Source organism: Leuciscus leuciscus, assembly GCF_965113295.1.
Source record: "Leuciscus leuciscus genome assembly, chromosome: 22".
Taxonomy (NCBI): Eukaryota; Metazoa; Chordata; class Actinopteri; order Cypriniformes; family Leuciscidae; genus Leuciscus; species Leuciscus leuciscus.
In genome coordinates this window covers 13,098,301-13,115,449 of record NC_138746.1, presented here as the reverse complement: position 1 = coordinate 13,115,449, position 17,149 = coordinate 13,098,301, and positions in this window count along the sequence as shown.

Genomic DNA, 17,149 nt, shown 5'->3' with positions numbered 1-17,149 from the left:
GAGCCGCGTGAAAAATCTGCCCCTGTAGACTAATAATTGTGTGTGAAAACGATTAAAAGTGCTTGCTGTTTTACTGACTTTAGTGTTCATTTCTTTTAGAAACTGCAGTGATAGGCTACCGGTATGTACTGGTACTTTGGCCTATTTTGCGTTTTGCAAAAATGTTGTCACAGGTTTTTCCAATGAGCCTGTGTTGCAAAATTCACTGTTAGGTCTTTCTGTAAAAAGTATCTCTGTATCCAAAACTGTTAAAACTTGTGATTAGACAAAATAGTTCTGGTGTCCGTGTCTTATTAAAAGGGAAGGAATGTACTTGGTGAGTCACAGCTGTGCTTGCTTTATAATCTTGTGCATGATATCAGTTAAGAGACATTTCTGTTGATGACTGGGTACATATCCTACTGACAGGACTGCGATGTTACATGAGACAAAAAGGTGACCGTTTAAGCCTAGGGGTTTTGTCAAGTTTGGAAATATTTAAATATTAATTTAGGTTTAGTGGAATCTCATGTTGTGTTATATAATTTTTTTTTTTTTTTTTTCAGCCCAAGAAGGGGTGTAACACTGTAATGATTAAACCCGTCTGTGCAGTTTACTTTGACTTCATGACCACAAAGCCTCTAACTGTGGCTCCATTATTTAAAATATTATTTAGCATTCTGTTGTGTTCATGGACAAAGCCCTCAATGGTTTCCTGTGCTCTGTTAGCAGCAACCTCCCTTATCTTGATGTGTAGGACTCTTTGTGGTAGCTTTTATCGACTCGAAGTGCAATTTCTCCACCTCTAATCTTGCAGAAAGTAAGCTTGAAATGTCATAGATAAGCACTTTTTGGAAGTTGTTTGTGGCCTAGAGGGAATAATTTGGTATTCTCAGGCATTCCACCTTGGTGTTAGCGATGAAATATAGAGACCGGCATTTGTATTGAAGTGTTTTGATTTTCTGTGCTTTAGACGTGCTCAGGTATAGGATATTCGGAAAAGGGTACAGCAGTTTATCATGTAGGTTTTTGTGTTTTTGTCTTTTGAAACAAACCGTCCTATCTATGAATAATAAATATGGGTGTGTAAACATTTCCAAATTGGAATGGGCTGGGATGTATTTCGCCCTGTTTTTCTTATCTACAGTTTCTGGGTATGGAAGGAGCAAGAAAAAAAAAAAACTGAACAAACAAAGAAATTTTCAGATGACAGATTCAGGCCCATTTTTTGTCCTCATTACATTGGTGTATTTTCACAGCTAAATTGCTTTTACTGGTGCATGAAATTTATAGACGAATCCTGCCTTGTCGGATCTGAGGCCAAATGTGTTCATATATGCTGTATAGTGTTAGATGGTGGGGTGGGGGGGGTCTATTAAACTGATGTGAAATATCCTGCAGCCACTTCTACACTCCACCTTGTACCTAATCTGTCTGGACATTGACTAATTAGCACGGGCCTCCGGTGCATTTTCCAGTCTTGAATGAATTGTACGCATCACACTGATGTTCTTTCTCTTCCTGTGGTTCCTTATAGATGTATTCACCTTTTCTCTGCTCAGAATCCATGCATAACAATAAGTGTGCTGTGAGTTGCATCTACTAATCTTTGGTTCTTTGACAGTTTCAATGTATGTGGGTGCTGGGAAGAGAAATGTGTGTGTGTGTGTGTGTGTGTTTCAGGCAGCAGAGTGGAAGAGTATTTGATCATGTCTTTGACAATGCCTGTGACAGTGACAGCCTGCACTGCTGGTAGAAAAGCCAGTCAGACTAGAGCCTCTGCCAGCAGTTGTCGTTGCCTGGCGTTGGGGGTGGTTGGTTGGGCGTGATGCTCTGATCTGCACAGCACATGGATGAGGAGTCTAAATCTTTGGAACGAGCTTAAATGTATTGTTGCCCATTTCCTCAGCCACACTGAAGTCCTAACCATCCATAGAGTCTAGGTATTTAAAGTCCTCTGTTGTCAGTAATTGTATCCCTTAAAACTCATCTTTGATCACCAAAATTAAATATTTAAATGTTTTTTCCTTGAAAAAAAAGTATTTATGCCTTAAAATTTAACTCTACACCCTTGCCTCATTTAGTTTACACAGTTCTATGAATATGCAAATGAGCCCCTCCTCCACTCACTCACATCCGCTCAGAGATCCACTCGTTGACGTGATTGGTTACAAGGTAGTTTGTGACTTCAGAAACACCAGCAGTTTCAAACCACGATTTTGAGACCGTCTTTGGTTCACTGAGGTTTTAAGGAGAAAATACTCAGCAATGGTGCTGACTTATGAATTTGCACATGGTTTGTCTTAAAGCATATAAAAAAACACCACATAGACATATAGACAACATTAAAAGCTTGATTTTCACCACAGGGGGACTTTAAAGTGCTGAAGGTTACATCTGAACCACTATAGAGGCATTCAGCTACTGCAAGTAATAGCCTACAATCCAAAGTATAATGTATAAGAAATGATTGTGCTGCAGTCCAATTGTTAATCTTTTCTTACTTTAGAACATCTTATTTACAGTACCACCACTAGAGTATGACCACATTTTGTATTTTTGCATGCTATATAGCAATGAAATGTAAGTAGGAAATTAATTTTTTTTAATACATTTTTTATGGAATACATGCATGTAAACATGCCGGATTGTAGCCAAAGGCTAATTTCCATCCGTAGTCCCACGGGCTAAGATCACACAATTGTTGCAAAAGAAATACAGACCCTAAAATACAGACAAAAGAAATACAGACCCTCAAGTGAATCTCACTTAATATCTTAAGTGTACTTATCAAATAAATAAATGAATGGACATGAAATATTAATGTAATTGTTTTTTCATTTGACCTGTTTGATATCTTAAAGTTTCCACAAAAATATAATCCGTTATGTACAAAATTGACTCTGCAACAATATTACAGTAATATTAACACTGAAGTCATTTTCACTACAATCGATAACTGAGACACAAGATGGTGCCAGCTTCGTTTCTATGCAAAACGGGAGAGCGAGGCTATGATGTGATACAAGACACATGAAAGTAGCGCCGGTTTGTTGCGTGAGCAGAGTACATGAGCAGAGTGTTATACATTATTCCCCATTGCCAACGTCATATATTATATATTTATATTGATATCTGACCAACTCCATCTCGTGAGCTATTTTAAATGTTGGCAATTTTGTATGAATTTGTTCAACTGGATTTATATGAAGACAAGATTTTAAGAAAGAAAAAATGAATATGAAGGTCCACCCCTAAACCTAACCCTCAGTGGGGTGTAAGCAGATCTTTTGAAAACGTACTGAGATTGTACAAATTCACCAAAATGTCTAAGTTATGAACTGCCGTGAGTGTCAGCACCTGACTGCGAATGTCACACTTGGTCAATCAGTATTCCAGAGGGCTGTGGAAAAAACAAGTGATATCAAGCATTAGAGGAATCCATTCAAAGTCTGAATCAAAACTTTCCAGCTACGTGTAATGTGACTACAATGGAGCAGTTTAAATGACATGCTCATACTAAGCTGCACATTACACACTTCTCTCTAATCTGTTTCCTCCTGTCCATGGCCTCCTCATTCTTTCAATAGCAGCAGCATCATCATCTCTCTGCCTCAAAACAAATACATGCCCAAAGAATATCCATTTACTTCGATCTACTGTATGAAGCGCATAATGAATTTTATTGTTTGGTGTGATTATCCATGGATGCACACGTATTTTTATTACCATAGTTATTGGGAAGAGATGCAGGGATTGTAATAAGCAGCTGTGTACAGTAGCTGAAAAACAGAATGTGTACGTGTGAAATAATAATGCCCATTGAGAGACTGAATGGAACTGAATGAAATGCAAGCATGGCAACCATTTCATTTTAGGATATTTTCCATCATTACTCATTCGTTCCTGATTCCTGAGTTCTGTCCTACTATATAAAGCAGATTGTACATTAAATTAATTTAAATAAACATTGTAAATTAATGTCAAAGAGGATCAACTGGTTCTCTACCTAATCATATCAGCTTAATCCATCGGCGGTCCTAAAGAAACAAAGTTAGATTGCAAAATCCATGCAAGGAGATTAATGGGTTCCTTCAAGCACACAATGTGTGATCTTCCCATTAGAAAACTGGGGAAGTGATAACATTCTATTTACAAGCATGTGGATTTCAGAAGGTATTGTTCTGCTTAACAAAATCCAAGCAGAAGGTGAATCAAAACCCATTTATTCATTTCTAAGTCTCAGTCTTCCATGAAGACAAGCAGTTGAAGTGATTTCCTTTGGATTTCTTATGCTGAATAGCAGCCCAGGGGGGGTCATTTTTCATCAAGTCTATAATATGGACATGGCTTTACTGCGGCTTCTGAAAATTTCTGCTTTCGACCGTACGTATTGGTTTCATTTTGTTGTGCGTCGTTTTAAAATTGCATTGACTGACTGACTAGTCTTACATAAATTGAATGGTCCCTGAAGTTTGCTTGATGTCTCTAACCCAAAGACATTCATTAGACCCCCATATCGCATGGGAAATGGTCAACTAAATATAGTGCATTCACTATATTTTTCTTCATGAATTGAATTTGTCAGGGCTAGAGCTTTTGGGACTTGATTCTCTTGCATGCCAACTAGCTCTCAAACATGCTTTGCAATTATTGTCCAAGTCCCTGTCCAAGCATGTCAACAAATGCGGGATTGCGTTTACCCCGTATTTAAACATTCCATTTAAAATGAGCTCCAAGATGTTGGTGAAAGGTTTTATTTCCCTCTCAAAAACCATGTCTCTCAAAACCACAGTGCCGTAGCCATCCATACTCATTAATCACACTAGCTCGTGCTAATGTGGCGCCATCCCACCGGATGGGCAGTTCAAACTCTCATGAGGGAGAAAAGTGCAAATTTACAGTCGCCCCAATTTATTAATTGTACAATGTCATGACCTTTTCCCTTTAAAGCACACTTCAGCTCAACAGACAAATGGCAGCCAAACTTTAGCGCTGCACGGACAGATTATGCGTCTCTATTTGGAGCCCAACTGTTTCTGAAAATTAGTTTTTGACCTTGTCATGTGTTTCTTTTTTAATCTAGGCCTGGACTGATAGATTATTGCACTGCCTGCCAAGAAAGGGGGTAGTGTGTTTGTTTAGAAGGGCGGAGATACGTGCCAATAGCAAAGTTCACCATCTCCCATGGCACTCCTTGTCTTTGAAAAATATGGCTGAAATTATAATGAATTATGGAATAAAGGAGGAGTAGATTTCACAAGGCCAGACTTCAAGATATGTGACCTCCATCAAACGAAGCGCAACTGAAGGTTTTATACAAAACCAACCATCCTTAGATGCTTCTCCTTTTCCTCATGTGATTTGAAGTGCATTTTTTACATGTACTGTAAAAGAATATCTGGGTGTTTTTTTCAACTTTGTGCACTTTTATGTATCAGGTGTCGATTTTTATTAAAGCAAAAAAGATTTCAGATTTTTTTTATTTTGTTGTATGATCATATAAAATCTGACTTAGAAATGTTTTACCATACCGTTATTGGTTGCATACTTTTCAAATGCCTTTTATGTAAAGACTTTGTTTTACCCTAGAAAGCTAGACACAGACTATTAACTTACTTGATTATATTACATTATATTATATTATATTCAGATACTTAAAATGGGTATGAAAGAGAAAACTCTATGCTTTTATTCCAAAAATGTAACACAGTGCTTGATTTTAGAAAGACTTGTGCATGTCTTGTATTGTACAAAAATGTACAATCGCAGCAACAGTACATTATGGTCATCCAAACTTCAGCAAAATCCCTCTCCAACCACAAACAATTGTACTAAACAAAACTAAATGACTTTACAAGAGACCAGCCATTCTGGTCATTGTGAACCTGAGCATTTCTCAGCAGACTCTCAGCTGCACTTGTTTCTGCTTTGTGAAGTGAATGAACGGCATGCACTCATGTAGGAAGTAGGCCATTATGGTGGATAGCTTTTTTCCCTGACAAAAAAAAGCCAGTGGGAGTTTGAAGCCTTGGTAATACTTCAGTCCTCTTTGTGTATTTTTCGTTCCAAAAATGCAAATGAACTTGGGAGACAGGGGCATTGGGAACTTATTAACGCCCTGGATTCCCCCACCCTACCCTTTTTTTATGTCTCAGAGGATACAAATGAGTGGTCCAGACAGAAGAGTAGAGTGTCAGTAACCTGTACTGGTGTAAATGAGTCACTTATACGTCTAATGGGAGAGCTCTGAGCTACTGCCTCGTTCCTTCCAACTCCCTCCCGGCACCTCCAAGTAACACACTCAATTTTTCATGACATCCGGGACGATGAGTTCATCAGTTTTAAATGGGACATTTCCTCAATATTACCTAGTATATTAATATATAATATAGCCGGGCTGTTTTTGGCACTCTCGCCTTTTGTGAAGAGAATGTTTGAAGAAAAAAAGTTTTGGGTATCAATGAATATTCATTTTTGTAATAACTTGTGCTAAGAATGCTAATGGTAAGATTCACTGTGTTTCAGAAATAAGAACCACTGCTTTACAATTTCCAAACAAGAAAATACCAATTTGAGAAGGCAATCTCTTACCTGTCCTGTTCAGACCTTTAAATGGTGCCATTGGACAGGAAGTGATTGTCCTGTTCAGCAGGGGGTCATGGGCTTCTGGGCTAGTGTGATCTTTTTTTAGACTAGTTTGATGACTGTGTTCACAGTGTCTTTTCTGTATGTCTATATCATTATTCCTGATTCAATTTATTTTTACTATGGAGAACTTTGCAATTATCTTTATTGCATGCAGCCTCTGCTGTCAATATGAAAATGTATTTATCTGAATAAACAACACTAAGTGTGTCAGTACATGCATACACTATATTAGCTTGCATACTAAACAGAATGTCTTGTTGCTGTATGTCATATTGCTTTAATTTTGGGCAGAATATAAGGTTAATTAGAAGGTTATCTGCTATTTTTAAAATAACATAAGATCATGTCACAAATGCATATGTAAAATGTACTTTTATATAATGTGCCATTTAGGTCTGAACATTTCTGCAGTGTTATGATGTACGGTGACAAATTTACTTTCTATAGCTTGTGTTTAGAATTGTTAATTGCATTAATTAGCATTGTCATTTATTTATTGTTGTTCTGAACAGGCATTCGTGACGACAAACAGCATAACAATTTTATATTTTGTGTGATGAGTGACAAAAGATATATAGCAGTTATTTTTCATCACAGATAATGTTCATGTGCAACATTTAATAGGCAGCTAACACCCAATTATAGGCTCAGATATGCTAATGATGAAATAATTAGTTCCAAAATGACAGGGAGGAAGTCGTAAATTCACAGGACCAGTTGAACGGAACGATTCAGATTCTGACGGTAGTTTGTTACTTTATGATAGTGCAGATTTCAGAAACATAAAAGACTCTCATTTCATCCTCAGAGGTATATTTCAAAGTTTTCCAATAAGATTTATGTCTGAAATTACTGCTGCAATAAAATAATCAAGGGATGTAATTAGATTTCCTCATCCATAAGCCTTTATTTTCTGCACATTTTGTGCAGAGTGGCATGAGCAGAGGTCAATAGGGCACAGCGTGTATTCCTAGGAAAGAAAACAACAGCCACAGATCCACCTACCCCCTGGCACCCACGATGCATCAGGCTGGCAGTGGTCTCCTCTCTCCATCCTCCCACTCGTTTCTTTCTAAAACTGTCTTGCAGGCTCCGAGATAGACACTGGCAATTCATCGCAGACTGGCATCATTATGCCAGTTGCATATGCCTCAAATACCTCTAATAAGTTGTGTGCCAATCACTGTGATGTTACGTTGAGAGTAGGGGGTTTCTGCGACGGGCCTGAATCCCCAAAGATGCCCTGCTGTGGCTGCTGGAACAAGAAAACAAATGAGCTACTCAGTGTTTCCCCATTCATCAGGAGTGTGTGCTTTTCCTTTCTCTCTCTGTGTTTGTCTTTGTTTCCCTCATCTTTCTTTCTCATGAGGTTCGGTTTATGTGTCATCTCAAAACCAGGCCTACACAGACACACTTCTCCCATGGGAGTCTTGGTTTTAACTATTTTTCATTCAGTGTGGCGCACAAACAAACAGGTTTTTGCATCTTTCCTGCGGTTAAACTAAACAAACATTAGCTTGCTTTAAACTGAAATTACAATCACACAACCTGCTTTAAAGTGCCCCTGTTATGCTATTTTATTGCCTCCTAATTTTGTTTTAGATGCCTCCTACAATTGGTTTACATGAATCCAAGGTCAAAAAACAATTGATTTTATCATAATATACATTGCAGCATCACCTCTTTTCTCACAGTGTCTGAAACGGTTTGATTAAAGATTCGGTCTCTCTAACCCCCTCCTTTCCGAGAGCCTATACTCTGCTCTGATTGGTCAGACGGCCCAGTCTGTTGTGATTGGTTTCCGTGTCGGAAACAAAACTCCTATTACCATATCTGACTTTCATCTACTCACCAGTTGTATGTAACCAGGGCAAAAGTTGACTGTAGTCGTGCCTACTCGCCTCTGGAGGGCGCCCTTGCGCATATGTGTAGTGCAGTTGTAAAAGGAAGAATAACTGAATAGTGTGACGATAGAAATCCCTGAGCGCCCATGACCTGCAGTGTGTGAGTTCAGAAGATTTCTGAAAGAAAAGAGTAAAGCCTCATTCAGGTGTTTGAGTCTGTTTGTGGAGCAGTTCGATTGCACGATTCTGTATTTCTCTCGAATGCAAGAGATTTCGATGTGGCGAGATCGTACAGGCTGCAGTGACAGAGATTGTAATTGTTCCGTGTGATCATTGAGTGTTGTTTGAATCTTTGTATGGCAGTTTATGTGGTGGTGTTAAGGAGAAAGTAAACAATACGTATTTCTCTTTTGATTAAATAATATCAGAGGGGAGAATGAGGACACGTGAGTGCACACGTGAGTTGACAGCTGCCTGAGAGCTTCATAGAGTGAGTGTCATTTTATTTTATTCTTGATTGTAAATGTTTATATTCACTCAAAGAAAATAGATTAAGAGCTATGTACCGTTTTTGATGTCTGAGTTCATTCAAGTTTATTAATACTTGTGGTGATAATGTATTTTGTATTAAAAAAAATAGTGCTCTTCAGCGCCTCGCTTTTTCAAATGCGTGTTGCATCTACGGTAGCCGTTATGTACCAAAAAGCTATGAGAGGATGTTCTAATAGCACTTCGAGTTTTCCTTCGGGTGAACAGGTTTGTTATTTCAAACAAACTGCAACTTGACACAACGAACAAACGAATGTTACAGTATAAATTACTGAAAGTGAAAAACGTGAACTATGGTAATTAGTAATGATGCCTTCTTTATTCGTGATATTTTTGTATATTATATAATAGAGTACACAACCAAGCAATGAAAAAAGCTTGTAATTAAGAACGTAACATTGACTTGCCTGTCGAGAAGAAAGCAGGCAACTTCAGCGTCTCTTTTGAAAGCTTTCTCCTGCATTAGCTCTTTCCACCTGGAAAAAGCTATCCTTGTTTTTGTAATCTCCGTTCACGTTTCCTTTTACGGTCTATTTTGGACTTTTTCGACGACGAGGACTCCTTATCCTGTGACTCAGCATATGTATGAATGAACGGTGTATAAATAACCATACAGTGCAGCCTTTTAAACTTGCCGGGGCAGTGACACGCGCCTCTCACTGCTCTGCTCCTCCGCTTCTGCTGGTTTCAGTCACGTGATGCTGGCTCTGAACGAAAACGCGTTGTGGAAACATGTTGGCCTAGTACTTTTTGTCCCTCTCTGTTATTATATTTTTCAAGATGACGGAACTACATGGAAGCCTCTGTGGCATAGACATGTATAGAAAGGCTAGATGGCTCAAGGCGGAGTCAGCTGTGTCGTCACTTGGCGGCCATCTTAGGTCAGGAGACTGCACTGCTGCTCCCTGCTGCTGTGGACGGAAGGTGAGTGACATACGCCAACTAAAATGCTCGTAACTTGCTGAATTCTTGACGGATTTACAAACGGTTTGGTTTATTACAAACCTTATTAACGTGGCTATGATTTGTGCTGATGCCGTTTGTGGCTATAATTTTTCACAAGTATGCAGTTAAATAGCCGCATCCCTGACGTTTATGACACACCAAGCCGTTTGAAAATCGGTTGAAAATTGAGCAAAATATAGTTATTTCAGCACTACATGCACAATAGACTTTAATGTTATAACTGGACGAGCGGTCCTGTCCTAAGATGGCCGCCGTGTGACGTCGTCGGGTCCCATTGGCTCTCAGCGCCGGTAAGCTATCTAGCCTTTATACATGTCTATGCTCTGTGGACCTACCCGTCCCATGTATATAAAGATAATAAATTCTTCGTTTACGAGGATAAGTCAGATAATTAGCAGAGGTATTTGCACACCATTGAGGACATATTTATGAAAAAAAAATTCATTTTAGATAATAAAATACCTAAAAAGTTACACATTGTCCCTTTAAGAAATGGACATTTATATAGTAATGTCACTGGTAATGTGAAGAGTGTAAAATGTGTTTACTTCTGATCTTATGTGTGTGTGGCTTATGAGAATGCATCTTTAATAATGTTTCTGTGTTTTGTCCTTTTTCCAGAAAGCATAAAAAGCCACAGCTGTTGTTTATTCAGGATTTAAGCATTCTTACAGATAGCCTAGTTTTGTATACTTTGGTTTATTTTTGGGGACGTTTCTGTACATTTATTGGAACGTGTTTCCTTTTTGTGTTTTTTTGCTGTCTAAATTTTGTTCATACACCTACCCACAAACGGAAACCTCAGGTGTCAACGCCGCGTCTTTCTTATACGCGGTCGGGAATAAAGAATCCCTTTTTTAGATGTCTGCTGTGTTTGAGGTTTTTATAGTGAACACGTTTACACGCCACATATACACAGTGATACGAACAGTAACAATTATGTTTTACTGTATCAGTTTCAGCATGAGTCCTCATCCTTTGGAAGTGCATACAAAGCGGATTTGCTTTCAGACAGCGACAACACGAACCAAACTTCTCCATGCCTCTGCTACAACAACAGTGTTTGAGGGTGAGTCAAAGTAGACATTGTTCATGAGCAGCCAATGAAGACGATAGAATGCCATTATGCAAATTTGTAACAAACCTATATAGGTTTGTAACAGGAAGTGAGACTGGAATTACTTACGACTTGTTTCAGCAGTTCAGAATTGATTCTTTCTTTTGGGAGACAATAACTTTATATATCTTTAAAACTTTGCATACCTTTTAAATGCACAAACAGCTATATTACACACTGAATGAAAGGTAATCCCTGAAAAAGCATTTAAGGGGATCTTTAAATTTTTATCCAACTTTAGGTTTTGCATGCATTAATATGACAATGCCTTGTCTGTATTGTTCTCTGCATCAAATCAAAGTTTGCCCTCAGGTGAAGGTGTAATGTCTGGGGGAAAAAAGTACTTTTAATAGAGTTCTCTGTTCCAGAGACAGTAATCCACCAAGGTTGTGCTTATCACTTACAAATTACAACAAGGACATTCCAGGTGAAATCAGACCCAGCTACCAACAATGTCATTTTTGAAACAACAATAAATAAAAAAATTCACTTTAAGGCCACTTTAATTTAGAATTCAAATAAGCATATTTTTTAAGCTTTAGTTTTAATTGAAACAATATGTTAAAACTCAGTAATTGTGCTGAAAAAATGGCTAGCTGAATCGCATGTTGCGTGGCCTAAAATGTGATTGAAGTAGGCAATAACAGTATGCAGAATTGCATTTCAAATTTGAATGTAGCCAAATTAAATTTAGTTGAAATTAAAGACTGTAATCTTTAATGTAAAAAGCAAATTTGAATGTTTATAGATGTCATTTAAATTCCAATTTTAATTCAACTTGTGGTTTGGGGCCAGTTCAGTTGAAATGAGGCTGCCGATATTAATTTAATTTGAATAATATATATAACAAATATTTCCCAACTCTACTCACGATGCTCAAAAGCATGCATCTACAATTAAGTACAGTTGACTAAAATACAATAGCTTTTTCAATGTCAATACAGTTGTCCTATGGTCTGAAAAAGCCCATAGTAGTGGCATATTTCAACTTGAGGCTGTTCCTCTTGTATTATGAATAGAGTGCATTGAATGGTTATTGCAGTATCATAGAGGAGCAGAGGTCTGTTATTAATCTATTCCACCTAAAAACACAGTTTTTTGCTGAGCTTTACTGTATTCCATATCCAAAGGTTAATTATCTCTGCCCTTGATTTGATGTGCTAAAGTATGTTCGCTCATGCTGATTTATGTATGATTGTCTGCTAATCGACATCTCTGTATCGTTCATTATAGGAGCTGGTGGTGCTGTTTTAAACAGCTCTCATTTGACAGCACAATTTCCAGTCTGTGGCCTGTGGTTTAAAATTTTACGCATGTTGCAAAAATAGATCAAGCTGTCAGTATACGGCAAAGAATATACTGCATGTCAGTCGTTGTGAAACACAATAAGAGGTCATGAAGGGAGATCGAAAAGCATTTTTGGAAAACTAATTAAAAGCAAAAATGATTAAATTAGGTTTTGATCATACATTTTAAAGCAGTTTTTTTGCTAATACTTAAAAGCAATTAGCAAAGAGTTTTAAAACCCAAGTAATGAACACACAGCAATATAGTGTTTTAGTAAAATAAAGTGTTTTCCTAGCATCAGCAACTGTGCATGCATATAACTAAGGCAGTGAAACCCTTCAGTGACCCAGAGTAAACAGTGCCTGTGAGCCGCTCTGAAGATGATCACTTCAAGCCCAACGGACCAATAACATTGCTCATCCATTCTGCTCACCTTTAGACACTGCTCTGTGCTGTAGAGACAGACTGCTGTGATTTAACACAAAGGATAAAGAAATGAATAACTGCTCCAGCCAAAGAGCACAGCCATAATCCTCACTAGCAAAACAGATGTTTGTGCTGCATTCAGATTAATGACAGTTACTGTGTGTCCTCCTGCAAGATCACCTGCTTTTACAGTTCACCTGAGAAATCAACATTTCTTTCATTCTTTCCTTGTTTTCGTTTATTTATTCCATACTTTAATTCTATCATTTCTTTTTTTTCTCTCTATAAATTTGCTCACGTTTCTATCATTTTCTTTCTTTCAATCATTTTACACTTTCTAAAATGGCTTTCTTCCTTCCTTTTAATTTCTATTCATTCATTCATTCATTCATTCATTCATTCATTCATTCATTCATTCATTCATTCATTCATTCATTCATTCATTCATTCATTCATTCATTCCATACTTAAATTAATTCTATAATTTATTTCTATCATTGTCTTTCTTTCAATCATTTTACACTTTCTAAAATGTCTCTTTCTCTCTTTCTTTCAATTATTTTACACGTCTTCTTTCTTTCTTTCTTTCTTTCTTTCTTTCTTTCTTTCTTTCTTTCTTTCTTTCTTTCTTTCTTTCTTTCTTTCTTTCTTTCTTTCTTTCTTTCTTTCTTTCTTTCTTTATTCATTCATTCCATGCTTAAATTATATAATTTCTTTCTTTTGTTCTATAAAGTCTTTCAGTTTTCTATAATTGTCTTTCTCTCAATTATTTTACACTTTCTAAAATGTATTCCTTCCTTCCTTCCTTCCTTCCTTCCTTCCTTCCTTCCTTCCTTCCTTCCTTCCTTCCTTCCTTCCTTCCTCCCACATTACCATTCAACTGGAATCTGTAAGATTTATAACGATGTAAAAGTCTTTACTGTCACTTCTGATCAATTGAATGTGTCCTTGCTGAATAAAAGTGTTAACTTCTTTTACATATCGCCTCAGAACAGGACTGCAGGAGCATCTTCATGTAGCACAGGTTTGCCCACATATCTTCTTCCTCTTCTGTGGAATGGAAGTGCTAATTGATTGATAACAGTCCAAGGACCAAAAATCCCATTGTCACTCTCAAATTGCATGAAACGCTCATAGCACTGAAGTCCACTTGACATAATTAGAGAGGGCAGCCCGGCACTTATATTTTTTTATAAAAAAACCCTTGCTGGTAGTAAAAGTGGGAGTGGACTTCTTGAGGCTGTATGTAAACTGTTCATTATTCCGCAGGGGTTCGCTTCATTAACCTCTCAACCATATGACCTACCCGGCACATTTGATTAACTTCACTCCCTCACTCTCTCATTTCAGTGAGCCTCACCTGCAGCGCTGCTGTCAGAACCCATTAAACCTGCAGAAGGAGAAGACATCTGGAACAGAGATTTGAGAGGAATCAAACTTAAAGGCAAGGTTCGGTTTGTTTTCATAATTGGGGAAATCACATATATCATATGATAAAGTTAATATCACATATTAACAGTATATGTCCACCTTATTTTTTATGTAAGAGTGGACACGGCTAATTGTATATTGAAAGTGCAAGGCTTCCGATGTCATCTGCTTCCAGTTATTTTACCTGTACAAAACAGCTTATTATGCTGTTATTTCTTATCATATTTTAATGTATATGTAATGTAATCATAACACTATAGAAAACATGGATATCAGTTTACATTTTCCTACTCAAATGTACTTATTCAACATATTTTTTATACCAATCCCCATCAAACCCTTTACCCATCAACAAAATTTCACTAAAACAACAAAAAAGTTTTAAAATGAATTTAACAAATACATAAACATGGGCTAAGAATTAAAAGCATAACAGAAGGTTTGTGTGTGTGTTCACAATTATGCAAAATGTTGGCTTACACACTTTTGTTCAGTCTTTGTGGGTCCACAAATGAAAGCAAATGGGCTTCCAAAGTAGTGTTAAGTAAATGTAAGGCTATATATCAAATTAAAGAGAATCTGCTGATTCAGGTGGTACCACATCGGTCCTTTAAAATCCATTAACCTGATCCCAAATCAGATTATAACCCCAAAGTGAAATTAATTTTCTACCTCAGAAAGTTTTTTGTCGACTAAATCCTTTCCATTTTTGCTCCCCTGTGCCATATTGCTATCCAGTGACATTAGATTAAAATGCGCTGCTTTTTTCTTCTTTTGCCGTTGCCATATTTTGACATGAATCCGAATGAAAATGCGCTAATTTGTTACAGTCAGTCAGCAATACAACGCCACACCAAGGGAAGTTCCTTTCATTTTATAACCTGGAGTTCCACAGCTCAAGAAAGGACACGTGAAATTGATTACATTTTCCCGTTAGTGGCTCTTTTCCCTTAAGATTCACTTTTGGGCATGTAATTAATTTTAATTGGAATGTGATGTGATGCACACAGAAATAGCAGTGGAAGAGCGGGCGATGTAGCAGCGGCCTGCCTGTCCCCGATTCTTAGCCGCGTGTGATGCACGTTCGTTTGAATAATTCCCACCCTGATGATGATCGGCTTTTAAAGCCGTTCAGTTCAAACAACTGTACACAGAGTAGATGCTTTCTCTCTATGCACACAACGTTGCCATCCAAAACACCAGTATAGAAAATTTTCTTTCCCTTTTTGCAGTAAAGTGAATACCGTCACATGTATTAAAACAGGTCTACATCAGAGCGTGACATATCAAAAGGAAGAAAATGGAGGGCGGAAAGGCTCTTTTTAATAGAGTGAATTTCAAGAGTGGAGTCCTCAGAGGATGCTGGGAAGACATAATGGTTCTGACAATCAACTGGCTGAGTGCCTTCCTCGTTCTCTTTTCATCGGCTGGGATTTGGGGATGCCTGTGTCTGTGTCTGTTTGAACCCGACACAGAGCCGGGGAGTCAGCTCGACTTAAGTGGAGCAGAGATAAGCACCAGGAGGCCGTGTGGAGACCCAGTTACCCATAATCCCACCGACCGCCCTGTGACATTGATAGATTAAAAGAAGAAAAAAAGGAAATCAGTGCTGATATGTTCAGAGCTCAGCGTTGAGCTTGTTGTGTCCGTAAATTAATACATCACAATATAAGTCTTTAAAAAAAAAAAAAAACAGTTCCATGGCAAGACGGCGACCGTCACAGCTCTGTCGGATGGAGGTGTGATTGCTTTTTTTCTCTCTCAGACCTTGCACCTTTAACAAAGTACCTTTCTGGTTACTTGTTCATCTCTTTGAAGGAATCTGATTGCAGTGCACATTGCAAACATTCAGCTTTTTCAATAGACGTCACAGCCACTGCATATCTGAATAGAAGCCTCATTAAAAAAGAAAACGAACATCTCCAGCTAATTCTGTTAGTAGTAGTAGTAGTAGTAGTAGGACTTTATTATTCAGCCTTAGCTGAAAATTGGTCTTTGGTCTCGCCATACAATCACAAAACAATTAACAATACACAATATACATCAAAAATTAAAATATTCACATTTCATTCCTCTTATTCAAAAGACTTATTGCATTTGGTACAAAAGTTTGTTTATATATTGCTTTGGTCGCTTGTGGTACTCTGTAGCGACGACGTGATGGTAATAATTCAAAAACATGATTCAAGGGGTGTGTTGTCTCTTGCTATAGTCAAAGCTTTTCTCTGAACCGCAATTTGATATAACTCTGCAACTGATTTCTGCTTAGATCCTATAATTTTTCCTGCTACTCTTGTAATTCTGTCTACATTTACATTTACATTTATTCATTTAGCTGACGCTTTTATACAAAGCGACTTACAATTGCTATATATGTCAGAGGTCGCACGCCTCTGGAGCAACTAGGGGTTAAGTGTCTTGCTCAGGGACACATTGGTGTCTCACAGTGGATTCGAACCCGGGTCTCTCACACCAAAGGCATGTGTCTTATCCATTGCGCCACCACCACCTAATTTGTCTAATTTTACTTTATTCACAGATGTAACTCGCCCAAACCACACAGTTATATTATACCCCAAAACACTCTCAATTAAACTTATATACACTCTTTGCAGAACAGCCTGACTTACAGAAAATTCTCTCAATTTCCTTAGCAAGAATAGCCTTTGATTTGCTTTCTTACAAATAAGATTCACATTATCAGAAAAATTCAATTTACAGTCAATCATGGTTCCCAAATACTTAGAAGTCTTCACAATTTCAACTGTTTGATCACATAACATGATTTCTGTTACAGGCTCTGAATTTATGACATGTAAAACATGATGGAACGCTCATAAACATGTCCACATCCCCAGTTAAATGAAGGTCACCAGACATCCTACTGACAGCTTTGATA